The 17,363-nt window shown below is 35.9% G+C and overlaps 1 long non-coding RNA gene across 2 annotated transcripts; it reads left to right on the forward strand.

The window, feature by feature from the left end:
• Window positions 1-792: 792 nt before the first annotated feature.
• LOC132602344 (uncharacterized) lies at window positions 793-17,237 on the forward strand. 2 transcript variants are annotated; one of them, XR_009567742.1, is made up of 4 exons: window positions 793-979; window positions 1,476-1,520; window positions 15,880-15,946; window positions 16,869-17,237. It is a non-coding gene; the product is annotated as an uncharacterized LOC132602344 (long non-coding RNA). The 2 variants fall into 2 exon arrangements; XR_009567743.1 differs by lacking the exons at window positions 793-979; window positions 1,476-1,520 and adding an exon at window positions 14,680-14,985.
• The last annotated feature ends 126 nt before the right edge of the window (window positions 17,238-17,363 follow it).

The following is a 17,363-nucleotide window of genomic DNA, read 5'->3' on the forward strand; positions in this document are numbered from 1 at the left end:
TCAATTATTTAATTGTTCAAATTGTCAAAAATCAAAATTAGCAAATACTTTATTACTTCAATTCAAGGAGTTTGTGTAATCAAAATAATTAACCATTTCACCCCTTAATCTTTTATAATTGTGTAATTTGTCAAAATTATTTATAATTGTCTATAAATGTTTTAATTAGGCTAATTAATCAATTAAGTGGTCATTATTGCAAATTGATTTTTAATTATTTAATTATTTTGTTATGGCCAGAATTAAATTAATCAATTCTTGGTTTAAGGAAATTGGGGTAATTTTAGTAAAATTAGCCTCTTAATGGCCTTAATTGAAATAACCAAATTCATTGGCTCAAATTAATTAAGGTCATTAATGCAATCTAATTTTAAAATTTGCTAATTAGGCCAAATATGGCAATAATTGAAATAATCAGTTAGATTAAAATCAATTAGGGCCATACTCGCAATTTAAGCCTATTTACACAGTTGACCACTTTTAAATTATTTAAATGGGTTAATTATGTCCTAATTTGCTTATAATTGAAAATATTGTGACCAATGATTATTATTTTAATTTTTGTCTATTTATTAAATTACATGCTTTACTTTATATGTATGTATATACATTAGGTATACATATATGTATACACTATATATATACAAAAGGGGCCAACTTTTATTTTTTTACGACTTGGACCGAGTCCAGTCCAAAAATGGACTGACACCCGGCCCAAAACCCAAGCCCAGACAATTTAAAGGGGTTATTACCCCCTTAAACATTTTCATTCTCACCAAACAGACCCCTTCCCCCTTACCCTTTCTCTCTCTATCCTTTTTCGTGAAATCCCTAGGCGCCGCACTGTTCTTCTCTCCTCTCTCTTCGCCAAAGCTGGCAAATATGTAGAGTTTAGCTATGAAATCACAGCTTTTTCATGGCTATTATTGTGAAACAATTAATGTTATGCTTGATTTCGCGAAAACAAAATCCAAACACGGTAATAAATCGCCTCTTTGCTCTATTTTCTTTTATTATTCAAGATCAAATCTGTGATTTATGTGCTTTATTGTTGTACCTTGCTTGAGCCTCTTTGGTTGAACAAGAATGGATCAGATCGGGTCAAACAAGACTCAAATCTGATCATTCGTTGTTGATTTGAGTTGATCTGAGCTGTATGAAGACTTACAAAAGTTAATTTTAGAGAAATTTGGTTTGTCCCACATCGTGTGTTTAATTCCTTGAATGAAATTTGGGGTTCTATAAATACAACCCCAACACTCAGAATAGAGGAGGAGGAAAAAAGGTTTTTTTCTTAGAGTTTGAAAAAGTTCTTGAAATCTCAGAGCCTTGATTTGAGCATTAAAAATCAAAGCCTAGGCTCACAGTAAAATTTTAAAAGGTTTGGCCTTGTTCTAGGGTTTAAGTCTTTCTTTAATTTTGAAATATTCATATTTTCTTTCATTTTCTGTGTGGTTTGTGTCGGGGTTTGGAAGCACAAAGGCCAAGTTCAACTCTTGACAAAGCTGAGCGTAAAAAAGGTAACATTTTATCCTATTAGTGCCTTTTCGTATTTGCCTTTAAGTTTGGATGATGGCATGTCTAATTTAGGAACATTGCTAATTTAGGAGTATTGTTGTGCTTAATTAATCTGCCATAATATTAGTTTCTTCATTTTTCTGTTGCTTGTCTTGACTGTTGAGCATTTAATAAGTTAGGCTATGTTTGTTTTAGAGTTTTGTGATCACTTTACAGTAATCTTCCTTGTTTAATTGAATGTTTGTTTGTTTGAGATTACTAGAGTAAACATGTCTAGCTTAAGTTGTTGTCTTATTGAATTGTGTTGGTCTGTGGCTATTTGTAGTGAATATATGACCATGATTATTGAGTAGAATTGTACAAACCCAGTCTAAATAGAATTTCTACTCAGGATCACTAGCATAACAATTCATTCTTTATCTGGATCACTTACTTAAGTAAGACTGAATTAAGAATAAAAAATGGGAGAAAGAATGCTGAAGTAAGCTCTGGTTTAGAGAGACACTGCTTGTAGTTAATATTTAGAATTGGTTGTGCTGTTGAAGATAGATTTTGAGTCATTTGTCATTTGAGAAAAAAATAATGATAGTTGAATTCTAAAAGGCATTTGTTGTTTGTCCAATCCTAGTATGAATATCTTGCTTGGTCATTAGATGCTTGAACTAAATTGTTTATTAGTCATTAATCAGAAATAGGATAAACCTGTTTGAATTATAGTAATTGATCCAACACTAAGTGTTAACATACCTAATCATGAATGATCTCTCTATGTGGTCTCCTGAACTTATGGGATTGAGTGTGTTTGTGAAGTTTGTCTGACTTTGAATGATTGCGTGTCATCATCACAAAGGAAAAGTGCGAACTAATATGTCATTCCTTTGATGTACAATTAATGACCCTTGCCTTACCTTGATTGTTTCATGAGAATAGTTCTTTAATTCTGAGAGATAAAAGGGCAAAGTGAGAAAGAATAAAAAATGGTAAATATGTGTTTTAGTCTATCAAAGTCCTTTGTGGATGGGCTATCTGTGTAGTGTCATGGCCATAACTGGAAATATACATAAGAAGAAAGCTATTTTTGACCTTGGGGAGTTTAAGCACATATGCTTGCTTTCTTCTGCCATGGTTTGTTGTACATTATTTGGTCCATAAAAAAAGGATCATTAAAGTAGAAAAGTAACTACCAAACCTTTAGGAAGACCTTGGTGGTGTCACTTGGTTTAGGATGGGGGATGGAGAAGGAGAGTTTGTTCCTGGGGAGTAAAGGGTGAGCTTAGGTATGCACTGGAAGTTATGACCAGTGGAGCCTTTGCTCCCTTTTTACTGAAAGGAAAGACTAGGAAAGGGTGGGGGTAGTGATCTCACTTTGCACTTGTCTTTTCTTTAGGACCCGGGGACTCTCTTCCTTTCGTAAATCTCATTTCTTATAACCATGGGATTTACCAAAGGTTCTTATATGACTGTCCAAACACTAATTTTGAATAATAAGAACTATTAATGAGATCACTGAATCCGAAGTACTAGTATTCTATCATGATAGCATTGCTTAATTAACTATTTCTTGACATGTTTGAAATTGTTTGAAAACTCATATATATTCCTAGGTGTTAGGTGCCATGACTTTGTTCTAAGATTCTGGGGATGCTTTGTAGATCCATCTATCTGGTTTGTTGTTTTTCCTTCTTTTGAATTACTGTGTTGTGATATATTAGGTATCCTCTATTTAAAACATATAAAGTTTGTGTGTGACAACCTACTCATGAGATGTGTTTGTTTGTTCTTGATGTCTGATGGCACCAATTGTTGCATAAATAAAAGTTTTGATCCTTGTTCCTGTGGGATATTGGTGCACTGAATGATATGGTAAAACCAAGATATGATATGGCCCTTAGTTCTTGCAATGAACATGGTGGAAAAGGGGGATGTTAAGTATAATCAATTAAGGTAAAAATAAGTGTGGTGTGGTGAATCCATGCTAGTGTCCCTTATGATAAATATGATTTCTGATTGCTAAAATGGGTTTAAATGATTTTATTTAATCAGTAAAATGAATTGGAGAGGTCTTTTGACACTTTATTTGGTCTGAACTAGGATTCTATGATGTCAGGGTTCCTTAAATGGCTTTAAGCATGTAATTAAGTTCTAAGGTAGGCTAATATATGGCATTGATATGAAATTTATGCTAATAGGGGGGCTCACTAATACTAATCACTTAGTCTTAAAGGATCAAGAAGTGCAAAAAGGGGAGCTTGGTATGAAATCTGTCTAGATCTTTCTTTGCTAAGCTGTTTGCATCATTTTAAATGTTAGGGTTCAAATGATAAGTTCGTGGTGATCATGGTTAAGAAATAAATTGAGGGTGGTGTTTGGGTCTCTCTCTCTCTCTCTGAGGTTAAAATATGTAGTGTCTGGCCTTATCTTGTACTGTTGTGTCAAATCAGGCTTAAAGTGAGATGTGTAGACCTGTTTTGAACTCTGTCATTATTAAAAAAGGATTAAAGTCATACCATAATTAGAAGTCTAGGATAAATAACTAAAAGTACTCATCTGAGTCTATGTTAGTTAAGTGTTTAGTTAGGAATTGATTTAGTAATGGTATTTGTGGTGATATAAGTGTCCATGGGAAAACTATGAGCCACTTGAAAATAGATTAGCCTTTTTTAAAAGGCATCTTAGAGAGAGGATTGAGAGGAGCCAAGTCCAATTTGGTTCATAGTGGCTTCCTCCAACTAAAGGATGCCATGGCATACTCTATAAGTCTATGGAGGTGTGTTTGCTGCATGAATGCATTTGACTCTACAATCCCGTCCTAGAGTCCAGTTATGCCAAAAGTCTTAAAGGGAGATCAGACCAAGTATTTAGAAGATTACCATCAACCTAAGTCTGTTTGATCATCTGTTCATATAAGTTGTCTCTGAATCCCGTCTAAAGGTCTTAAGTGTATTTAAATGAAGTTGACACTAGTTCTAGTCAATATGTGTGATTGTCTCATGTCCAAAGTCTAAAATAAAGAAAAAAAAGAAAGTGTGAGTTAAAGTCACTAACCTGGATTCATGCCCAAGTCATTAAATTACTGCATGATCTTATTCAAAGCAAGATGGTTCAAGGCTCACGAGGAAAACCTAGCTGTCATGTCTTTTTTTTTTTTTTTTTTTTGAAATCCTTGAGTCCTGGTCTGGGCCTTAACATTTGGTTTATGTGTTTAGGGGGCCACTACTTGACTGTTTTGTCTCATTGGAATTTTTGTGACTTGGCTAGATGGAGCCAACAATATGACATGACCTGCTGCGTATTCAGGCTAGTATATAATGATTTTTGTGAAGATTAAAATGACTTAATGAAACCTCTAGTAACAAGTTGACTCAAGTTAAACTCAATCCAAAAGAATGTGAGAATCACTCTTAAATTATGCTTAGATTGACACACCCCTGCCTTACTATCATCATTAGTTGTTTGTTTTCCTTTTTGAATACCACTATGTTCTGAAATAGATAATTAGATTCAAAGAGGCTTAGTTCTATTAAGCTTTGCCATGCTTTCCCAGATTCCTAATTGGTTATATTACACTATAATATGATCCTGCACATGTCTTTTGTAAAAAAAAATGAATGCTTTGGCTCAGTTGTATAAATAAACCTGCTCAGTTGTGTATGAGGTCTTCATATGTATTTTTGTTGGTTTCCATTTATGTCTATTGCCCTGGGCTCTCCCATGAATATAGAGGCTTGCAGCTAGCTTCCATCTGCACCATGTATATTTAATTCAGGACTATTTTGAGCAATGCCACCTCCATGCACCTGTTTATGATATGATAGTAGTGGGCGTTGAGAATTCTAAGTTTTAATGACTCGCACATACCTCATAAAAGGAGGGAGGTGTCCCGAGAAAGTACGATTGTGAATCGTGCCGGGAAAATCGAAAAAACCCGCCAACCACTTAATTGTGCTCTAAAGGATACATTTTAGAGTCGCCACCTGATATTTAGGAAATTAAGAAAACCAGTTCGAAAAGGGTTCATTTAAAATAGTTATTTTTCGACTATCCTAAAAGAAACCTAATCTACCAAAGTCTGGGTTAGGGTTCTTGTGATCTCCCGGGGAAGGTGTTAGGCACCCCAGTATTAAGGATCCGCTCAATCGCGGTTTACCTACGAGTTCCAATAATCTGCCTTATGGATATAAGAGTTTTGATAAGAATTGCTTATTTTTTATATTTCCGCAATAAGATTTAGTCATTTTATACACAAATACGTTTTTTGAGAAATCGTCGAAGTATAGTTTTTGCCCAAAATTGGGCGCGGGTGTCGGACTTGAACACCTAGGCTAATACCCGAAGGCTTTTAGCCCTAAATAGGACTCTACGTAAGTCCATCCAAAAAGGTTTTTTGAAAAAATCATTTTAAGTATAGAGATAGTTTTTATGAAAATAGTTTGTAGGCATACTATAGGCATACGTATATAAACCACAATATACTAATTTTACCATTTTTATACTAGGTCCTTTTATAAGCCAATTTTAATCAATTTTATACCAATTTTACTACGTATTTATACAAGTGTTGAATACGGTCCCAACAGTCCAGATTTATCCTCATCAGTCCAAGTCCTGAAAGTTCTAAAAATCTCCAATCCGATCCCTTATTTCTCAAATTCCAATCAGTTTCGGTCCAAAGTCCCAAATATGTCCATTTTTATTAATCTTTATGAGGCGTGATTTTTGAAAATTTAATTAGCGACTTTAATATGTATCCTAATAATCATAAGGGTCCAATTTAAAATAAAGCGCACATACTTAGAATTTAAATCGTGAATTGTAAGGAGTAGAGAATTTGGGTCGACCAAACCCGAAAGAAGAAATGCAAGTTAAATACAACGTATGCTCCAAATGCTTTGTCAATCCAAGATTTGTGGTTTTACTCGATCTAATGGAAGTTGATGGGCCTCGTGGAAGCCCATCAACGAATTTTGGTTTGGAAATACAAGAGGGTATGCACCAATTAGTATACATTCAATGATGGGAAAAGAATTAAATACTGAAAATTAATCCTAATTACTATTACAATGCCAATAAATAAATAAATTACATCAGATATACATTGGCTAAGCCTAATCAAATAAGTAGACTGCTCGTAGACAGAACCTGAAATGGCCCAAATAATCACAATAAGACTAAGTATAGTATGCTGAAGACAGGCCCAGTTCCCTGGCCCAAAACTAACACCCATTCAAACAATTCTAAGTGTCCCAGCAGAGATATACAGGATGTATAGGCAGGTATGCACCTCTTCCTCCTCATTTTTTATAAGTTTTAAAGCTGCAACAGTGATATACTTGGTATACTTCTATTTTTATCAAGATTTCTAAGTGTAAGGACAATATATACCCAAATATGCCACTGCTATACCTGGATATGGAGGGAAAAACCAGCCTAAACAGGGGCATGCCCATCCATACCCAAGACAATCTCAAGAATGCAATGCAAGTAGGGCACATATAGAGCACTTAGGTAAACAATCAACATTATCAAAGACTCAGAAAACCGTATAAACAAGCCATAGTAAAGACACAACATTCTCACACACCACTTAGTGACAACACAAGAGCAGCAAGAATCATAAGTGAAGAAGACATGAGTATGGACAGTGTCTAGGATAGTATGATGCAGTTTTCAGAAGAAACAAGTCGACAAGCAATAGGGATGGCACTTGGGACCTTGAGTATTCATGACTTTGATCAGCAAACATACTAATCACACTAGGCATAGGGTAAAGGTTATCCTCAACACAGTTTCAAAGAACCAGTGATACCAGGCAATCATATGAGCTATTTTACAAGCCATTTTTTTTACAGTTTAGAAGCCAAATTGTTACATAGTTAATTATCTTTTGAAAAAACTTGCAATCTGAATGCCATGTTCTAGCTTGTTATAGAGAAGACAAAATATGTGAATCTTAGGATAAGATGTCAAGTGAATGTATGAAGACTTTGAAAGATTTTAGGACCAGTAAGTAACAGTAAACTTATTCTAAACTATGTAGGCATCTCAGCAAGTGATCACATGATATTAGTCTTTAAAAATGGCTTAACAGGTCATTAAGAGATAGTTATTAAACTCACCAATGGCACAAGGTATTATCAAAGACAACTTAGATAGCAAGGGGTAAGGGTCAAGGCACCAGAGATGAGGGATCCATTTTACTCAAGTTTAATGCACAAGAAGCAATGACATGAAACATGTTTTCTCACAATGCCACTTAAAGGGCTCAACAAATGCACAAATTGTGTCAAAACAAGTTGAAAAGACACTCAAATGACTCCCTCAACTCAGAACTAAGAATCAATCTGAACTTTACCAGGATAAACACATATGCCAAACAATAGTTTATTTGAAACAACAAACAACAGTAACAGTATTGACACACAAGAATATAAAGATTATATATACCAGCAAACACAGATGGCAGTTGTCCTTTGAACCAAAACAGTAAGCAAGGGTGCAGGAAGAGATCATGGTAAGTAATGCAGGCTTCTCAAAGCTATATACCCATAAGACTACTCAGGATTTTAAAATTCAGAACCAATTATCAACCTCAGTTACATTTTATATTATTTTTAAACAAGAATGAATGATCCAGTCGCATAACAAGGAAGCATTTTAATAGTTCCAGTAATAAATATAGATATGCAGGCCGAGTTTACATAAAAGCTATCATATAGTTAGCAAAAAAAGAGTTCAATCATTTTAAACTAAGTTACAGAGGGATTTCAAAGCATCTAGCCTATTTTTAAACTAGTAGGTTCTCTAAGTGTTCTATCCTATACAAGGATCCAATTTTTAAGTTGTGTTACCCATTTCAGACTCAAACTTTATTAAGGACAGTTAAATCAACAAAACAACTAGCTTATTTACTCCTTTTATTCTCAGAAAAGCTAGCTTAGGCAAGTATTTTCTAACTCAAACTTGATAACAGAGGTTTAGACTTACAAAATAGTCCAATTTTAGATTGCTTAGTAGTTCTAGTTTTGAAAATCATTATAGATAGCTAAAACAGCAAACCACAAGCCTTTTAATTCTTTATATTAGTCAAACTAGGTGTGCTATCTCTAGTTTTAGACAAGTTTTAACCTCATGCACTGAGTTAAAATTACCAAACATTACAAACAATACAAAACAACTGCTTTTCTTTCCTCCTTCTTTAAAACCTTCAAAGCTTCATTCCATCACAAAAAATGGACAGAAACAACACTGATATCCCATTTGAACCTGTTAAACTGTCAATATACTTTTCAGATGATCACTGATACATTATACAGACCTTGGTAAAACTTAATATGACTTTTCACAATAAGAATTAACAAAGATAGAACTTAAACACTTAATATATAACTAACACTTCAATGGAACAGTAACTTGAAACCAAAACCCCTCCTGTTTCTTTAAATTTACAGAAACTGATTTTTATCCTACAGAGATCTTCAGAGTTATATTAACATCATGTGAACACAAAAACAAGTTACAAGAAGGTATCAAGCCTATCTAACTTATGAACAAACAAATGAAATATCATATGAAGCTTTAAGACAACTGCAGTAGCCACAACAAACATGTAAAAACATAAACAAAATCAAGTAAGCAATAATACACATACAAGGCACATCTAAGTGGCATTTTAAGCAATTAAAACAAAGTAAATAAGGTAGAGACAAGTGGTTACATTTTATGGGGGCAACCAAAAGATCAAAGGGGAGGTTAGAAACAGCTTTAAACACCAAAATGCTTCCAGAAACAGACCCTTTCTTTGGGATTCTTTTTTGAGTATTATAGTATTAGTATGTGTGTTCAAGTAGTATATTCTATTGTATATTATGAAACTTTTATATATAATAGTATATGAGAGTTTTTAGGGTTGTATATGTTAGTATATTTATATCTATATATTGATATATAGAGGTAGTTTATATATATAGAAATCTGAATTTTTGCTTTCAAAAAAGGAGGACCCTTAGAATACTACAATCCTTGCTATTTATAGAGGTGAAATTAGGGTTTAGGGACAAGAAAGGAATTAATCCCGTCGCCAAAATCAAAATTTTCCCCCCAAAAGTACCAAATTCGAATTCCTCCTTTTCAAAACCCATGAGAGAACAAAACTTTAACCAATTCTTACTGAAAATAGTACTATACCTTATCCAAAATGGCAAATACTACAAGAATTAAGTAAATTCCAGCAAATAAATCCAAGTAAAACCTAAAATTCCCCTAAAAATCAGGAAAAGTACGCCTAGTCACAAAAATCCAAAACCAGTGCCAAATAACGTATACATAGTACGATTTTTGGATAAGAATCCCTCAAACGGTGCATTGACCGTTGGGTTTTTTACCTTGAGGTCCTTGTATTATTATTTTGGGTGCAAAAGTTGGCTAAAGGTTTAAACCTCGCCCATGGCAATCCAAAATTACAAAGACCTGAGCAACAACCCTTCGGGTCAGACATTTGAGGGTCAAAAAATGCAAAATTAAAGGAAAAAAAATCGTAAAATCGAATCACCGTAGTCATAGGAGCAAAACCCCTAAATAATCAGGCGAGAATGACCGAGAAATTGGCCTGAAATGGCCTCGAGAAAATGAAACCCTAAATCGCCATTAACGGGCGTTTAGAGAGAAGACGAAGAGAGTATTCAGTTCTCAACAAAATGGGGGACTGAAGTTTTATTAATTAAAACTTCGGTCCCCTGGCCTTATATACCTCTCCCCCCAAAGCTTTTTTTTAAATATTTATAAGACCCCCCCCCCCCCCCCCCCCAGCGTTTTTTAAAAGATATCACAATTGCCCTTTTGTGCACAATTTAAATAAAATACGTACTTTCGACAAACTACGTATTCGCATAAAACCGACTCGTAAATTATTATTTTATAAAAACAAAATCCATAATACGCCGTTTTAAATTACGAGCTTCAATACGAGCCCAATATTGATATACTTTCGGATAATACTTTAAAAATGTGAAAAATGCTACAAAAATGAGTCGCACTTTTCCTTTTAAAATCTCAAATATCTCCTACTTTCTTTGAAATTGGTTGATTTCTGTGATTTTCTTAAAATTTATCTTGTTTTAACAATTTTTGTGTAAATTTGCTAATTTTTGCAATTTTCCCGAGATTTTGAATTTTAAATTTACAAAAAGATATTTTGCTCTATATTGGCTCGGGAATTTCGGAAATTTAAATACGTTCATTATCGGGTGAAAATTAGGTGTCAACAACTGCCCCTTCGGAGTTCAAGGGTGGCAAATTCATCCTTGAGCTATGAATTTGACAAACCTAATTTTCACCGAGTATTAGAATCGCAACCTTTTGTGCAAACTTTTGAACATATGGCTGGACCCTGGCTTCTGGGCTGCCTACATATCTCGGGTTTCACAAGAATTCAGGCCGTTTGTAGTTTTGACTCGAAGAGGACAAAGATTTTGTTTAAGTTATTCCCATAAGTGTTGGGATAATTATAGGAGTATGACCGATCCTCGACTTTGAGTGGCCTACATATCCCTGGTCTTGGTAATCAGGCCATTTGTAGTTCGACTCAAATCGCTGGAAAAATATTAACCCTTATGCGGGAGACTCTTTGGCTATTTTTGGTTGAAAATCCAAGCTGGAGGCGATTTTCTTAAAGGTTTACTTAGCATTCGGTTGCTTGAAGCGATTTCCAAGACTCTCGTACGCGGTTTTTGACTCGTTGCCCAAGAAAAGTTCCATGTATGCTCCGCATGTTTTGAATCTATCTTTTGCTTCCATCATTGGTAGCTTCTAACTCGTTTCCAAATGCCGAGTCCTACGTGTTAGTCTTTTGAAAATTTCAATTTTAATGTAGTCATACCTGTGTGGCATTTTTCCATTTTGTTGTCATTGTAGTCATCCTCTAATTTTACATTCGTCTTTTCATAAACGCTTGTTCGTCTTCTTTCTTTTCTCCTGTAAGTGTGTGTTTTTGTGTATATTTTTGAAAAACAATCTACTCTGGATAATAATCACGATACTTCGACCGGCTTTTTTTGTCGTCGTCAGATGTTTCCATCGTTCAAATGATAACTTCTGTTGGGATCGGGGTCGGGCCATACCGCATTTCTTTAAACCTACACACACCAGTCCGGTTGTCATTTTCGTAACTTGATATGTCAATCATGAAACCCATGTTTTCTCGTGCGGAGCCGTTTTTGTTTCGTACGACGTCCACTACCCTAAAAAATTTGGTGTCACATCATGTTTGCATATCGCGATGACTGTCTAAATCTTATGTCGCACATCCCGTTATCCACATACGGTGACTGCGGTATACCAGTTGTTCTAAGTCACCTATAGTAAAAAATACTCAAATGTAGACTGCACATCAGAGTGCAGTATCATATTCCTCTCATGATAACCGCTAACCTCTATGTCCAGATTACAACATTTAGTCCGAATTTTCAAGTTAACTACTGCATATTCAAAGGCGGAGCCTTTTCTCATGACTACCACTATCCCTAAACCATGATTATGTTAACTTGAAATAGACTGCAATAGCGACCGCAAATCTTGACGTAGGAATCGCATTCTTATTTCAACGATTGCGGACATCAAACTCGGAATTACGCTACCTATTTTTGGCTATATATATGAATAGTAATTCAGCTCCTTCGGCACGTAGTCGCTTAATCCATATCGTCATTTTGAGGAATGAAGCTTACCTCGATGGCAAGACTTGCACCTTCCTTTTTTGACTCCGGAGAAGAATACTCGCCTGTCGACAGGATTCACATCTTCCAAAAGGACTAGACTCGATTGTGAGTAACGACATTCAATCCCGCTATCAACGCGTCATTTTAAATTTTTGGATTTTTGGACGTCCACTCAGCCAATGTATCAAGGAAAACAATGAGACGTCTAGGCCGGGGTCTCAATACCTTGATACAAAAGCTGTTTTTAGTGGAAACCCGGCTTCTGATACCGTGATTATACCTTCCAGTAGTCTTTAAAATTTTCTTTTTGTAAAAATCTTCGTGCTCTGCGAAATGAACAAACCTATTAGCGTAAAGAAAACTTTACTTAGGGAGGGTTTTGTTACCCTTTCGTATACTCGTTTGTGCCGCTATTCTTTGATGCTTTTCCTTCACTTGGCTCATCGCCACTCCCCTATTTTAATCATTCTAGCAAATGAGTTAGTGTAAAATATCCATGCTTGTTTGTTCCTGCATCCACAGAAAAATTTGTTAGTTTCCTATATGGTCGATCGCTCTCCCTACATATGGACTCCTTTCATTCATATCTCGGTAGAAAAGGATGCTCATTCTCTTTTAAAATCTTTTATTCTCTAGCAGAGCTAAGAAAAGTTTTTGGGCGATGATTTTTAGAAAATATATATGTTTGAAAATAATATTTGATATACGCCCTTTTAATGTCATGATATTATTTACTCAAGCAAGGTCTTCCGTCTCTCCTTCTTCTTCTTGAGCTCGACTCATAAATTTTTTGAATTCCTTTCAAAGAATTTTCCCCAGTTTGTACACGTCTTTCTACCAACTCGAGTTTTGTTGTGTCGAAGGAATTTTTTAGACCATCTCAAAATTTTTGCCCCAGTGTAAGTGTGTACTTGTCATTTCTTGATTTCGCCGTGCTTGAGGTGTTTTTGAGATCTTTCTCAAAGATTTTGCTCTAGTTTCCTTTACCTTTATCTCTCTTTTCGCCAAATCATTTATGGAGGTTTCCTATGGTTTATTGGGAAATTTGTTTGGAATGACCGAGCTCAGGAGAGCGCCTACGTATCCCATTTCGAGAATCACGTTGAAACGTAGTTCGGGGTAGACATATCGGATTTTTTTTTGCGAGACCGAACTCAAACGAATGCCTACGTATCCCAAATGGGAATCAGGTCATAACATAGTTCAAAGAATACATGATTTTTGAATTTTGGTTTAAAGCGTTCGAGCTTGGAAAAGCACCTACGTATCCCTTTATAAGTACAGGGAATAAGGTCCTTGCGCAGTTCGTACATAATATTTTGGATTTGGTTTTCTAAGAAGAAATGCAAAATTACACGTAAAGGGAATGCAACTAAAGAAAACCTAAACTATGGGAACTCTGAATCCTTGTAACTGTCTTTTCTTCACACGTAGTATCTTTTGATTGCATCTAAATTTATTGGTTTTGGCCACTCTTGACCATCCATTTCAGCAAGTACTACGGCTCCTCTTGATAGCACTTTTCACACCATATAGGGCCCTTGCCATTTTGGTGCGAACTTTTCTTTGTATTCTTCTTGATTAGGGAATATTCATTTGAGTACCAATTGCCTGATTTGAAACACCCTAGTTCTCACACGTTTGTTGAAAGCACGTGCCATTCTTTGCTGGTATAGTTGACCATGGAAAACAGCAATCATTCTCTTTTTATCTATCAGAGCCAGTTGCTCATGTCTTTTGCGGATCCACTCTGCATCGTCCAACTCAGCTTCTTGTATTATTCGAAGTGAAGGGATTTTTGCTTCGACTGGTATCACTGCTTCAGTGCCATACACCAACAGGTATAGGGTGGCTCCAGTTGAAGTCCTGGCCGTAGTGCGGTATCCCAGCAATGCATAAGGCAACTGTTCATGCCAGTCTTTGTAGTTATAAATCATCTTTCGGAGGATTTTCTTGATGTTTTTGTTAGCGGCTTCTACAGCCTCATTCATTTGCGATCGATATGTAGTTGAATTTCGATGAGTGATCTGGAATTGCGCACACATGTCTTTCATAAAATGGCTATTCAGGTTAGCCCTGTTGTCTGTTATGATTGATTCTAGGATGCCAAATCAGCATATGATGTTGTTGCGCACAAAGTCTGTGACCACTTTCTTTGTCACTGATGAATGAGATGCTGCTTCCACTGTTAGAACCCATATTTTTGTATAGTGGAATAATCCGGATTTATTTATGATAAGCTAAGGACAAAATTATTTTGGGATACAAAGTCGGGATTCTTGACCTTCGATTTTATTTTGAGATATAAGTTGTGCATGAATTTATTGGTATGGAACAATTAGGAAAACAATTCGGGACCAAAAGTGATAAAAATTGGAAGATAAAAATCATCCACAATTTCCATGGTTGGCCCACACAAATGGTGTTCAATTTTAATTGGGACAACACATTAGTGTGGGCCAAGGGGCAAGTGTACAATTCATTTAAGTATTAAAAGATGACCACAATTTTATTTCACTTCATTTGCTTCATTCACCACACTTGAACAAAAAAAACGTTGAAGACCCTCCATTGAAGGCTCTCGGCCAACAGCCCTGAAAATTCACTTCCATTTTTAGCTCTCCAAAAATTAATTTCTTGGTGTTAAACCACTAATTAGAGGTCCCTAAGTAACTTGGAAGCATTGTTGGGGTGATCAAGTCCTTCATTCAAGAGATTGGAAAACCCTAGCCTATTAAAAGTTGAAGAGAAAAAGGTAAGATTTGATCTTGTTTTTGTGTTATGAAGGTTCTATTCATGTTGTAGTATCTTATTATGGTTGAAAATCATGAAATAAAGAATGGTGAAGTGGATGCCATATGTAAGAGGGTTGGGCGTGTGATGGGTGTTGTTGTGTTGTGATTGAAATTATGAATTAATGTTTAGTTAGTTGATTAGGATCATTGTAAGGTGAAGAACAATTGAGAATCATCCATATACATATAGTGTTGATTGAAATGGGTCACATTATATGACGATGAACGAATGAACGTCGCTTAATGTTTTAATCGCCGTCGCTATGAATCTTATGTTGGAAATGAATGTTTGTTGACTCAAAATGATGTTGTTAATGTGCGGACTGTTTTTGGAGGTTATTGTACATTTAATGTAAATTGTGTATTGATGAAAATAGCATTGTTAGAATGTAAATTGTAGATACGAACCATGATTTGGAAATGAAGAAAAAGTTAGGGGGGGCTGTCTCGGTTAGGGGCTGTTTCGGGTAGCCTGGGAAAATTTATGGATTGTTGGAAAAATTATATAAATTGCTTAGAATGTCTTGAAATGTTTTTGGTATGGGTTCGGGTTAGTATGTGAGCGTATAAGCGTCGATTTTGGCTTGAAGGTAAGTCGTCGAATTGAATTTATGAAAGTTGATGAATGATGGAAAAGAGAGCTATTATTGTTGTATTACCTTTCGGATTGATTATTAATGTTGTTAGTTTGGTTGTTGTTGTTGTTGTTGATTGATACGGCCGAGTTAAATTCTCGGGGTAGCCTATTTACAGGGGAAATGCTGCCCAAATTTCTGTAGAATTTAGGGCGAAATTGGAATTTAATGCCCAAAGAGTCTTTAGCTAATGTTTGGCATTTTATGGCTTGTTTATAGATCGTGGGCAGCCCGAATCATAGGTTGGATTTAGCTTGAGTTTGGATCGTATTGGAGAGCGTTTGAGGTATGTAAAGTAATCTTCCTTCTTCGGCATGCCTTAGTTAAAATAGGCTATGATATAAGCCTCGAGGAAACTCTATTCTCACAATCCGAGCATGTTTATGAATCGCATTTGTTCTTTGGCATCCTTGCCTTGTCATGGCAAAACATTGATCCTTATGTTCTTGGAATCCACAATTTGTAAAGATTACATGAAAGCTGATTTTTGTTTTAAAGTTCATTCTTTAGCGATTCCAAAACTTCAAACGCCATAATTTCTTCAGAAAAGCTCGGATTGCTTTGAAATTTTCGTAGGAGTTTGTATGATATAAAATGAGTATGTTTTTCATAGGCGGGCTCAGTTCGGGTCTATACTCGTCCGTGGGTCCCGCGACGCCATTTTTGAAATTCGACAAGTTTGAAACAAAAAGTGATAATTATTATTCCGATTTCGAATATGACTATTTTACTTATCCTTCAGATTTATAATAATGATTTTATGCATATGATTCCTCACTACTCCGTTCGTGCCTACTGTGATATCGTTCACCGGTTCCCGGGCCGGTTCTGTTGTCGTGCGCTTTGTGATACATTCCGGTGTTATGCTGTGATTATGGTTCACCGTGCTCCTCGCTCGAGGGCCGGGTTCCACTTATGTTTGGCGTTATGCTGTGTTGTGATGTGTGACGGGGATTCAGAGATTTGAAACTTTCTGGTGTTATGCTGTGTTATGGCGCCATCGACCGGCGGGCGACCACATTTTCCTGTGCCCTATGCATAATTTATACTTTGGAAATAAACATTTTGATATTTTTTTTGATATGTATTATTTTCTATATATCTGATTCGATTATTGTTCAGATTTATTTCTGTACCTTCTGCTTTGCATATTCAGTACATATTTCGTACTGACCCCCTTCTCCGGGGGCTGCGTTTCATGCCCGCAGGTACGGACGCACAGCCTGGTGATCCACCTGTTTAGGACACCCTTTCTGCTATTCGGAGTGCTCCTCTCTTTCCGGAGCTTATACTTTTGGTATATATATTTATTAGTGCATTTGTATATATTCGTTCATGGGTAAGGTGGGGCCCTGTCCAGTCATATGATTCTGTCGGTCTGTTTAGAGGTCTGTGGACATGTTTGTGGGTTAGGGTCTTTCTGTATGGATAGGTGTATATGTTGTTTGGGCGATCCCATACGCCGAGGCGGCCGGTCCGCATATGTTTATACGTTACTTTGCTAGCCCTGTGTGGCCTTTGTTGGTGTTTGCTGTGTACAGGGTTATTTTGGATAGTCTGTAAAACAGAGGAAACTCTGCCGAAATTTTTCTGAGAATTGTCTAAATTTAGAATATAGCCTCGTCGGCTTCTGGTATATACTTGAATGCATTTGATAGATGGGTTTGGGTGGCCAGATCGAGCACTAGTCACGGCCTACGGTG

The sequence above is a fragment of the Lycium barbarum genome, chromosome 7, assembly GCF_019175385.1.
Source record: "Lycium barbarum isolate Lr01 chromosome 7, ASM1917538v2, whole genome shotgun sequence".
NCBI classification, from domain to species: Eukaryota; Viridiplantae; Streptophyta; class Magnoliopsida; order Solanales; family Solanaceae; genus Lycium; species Lycium barbarum.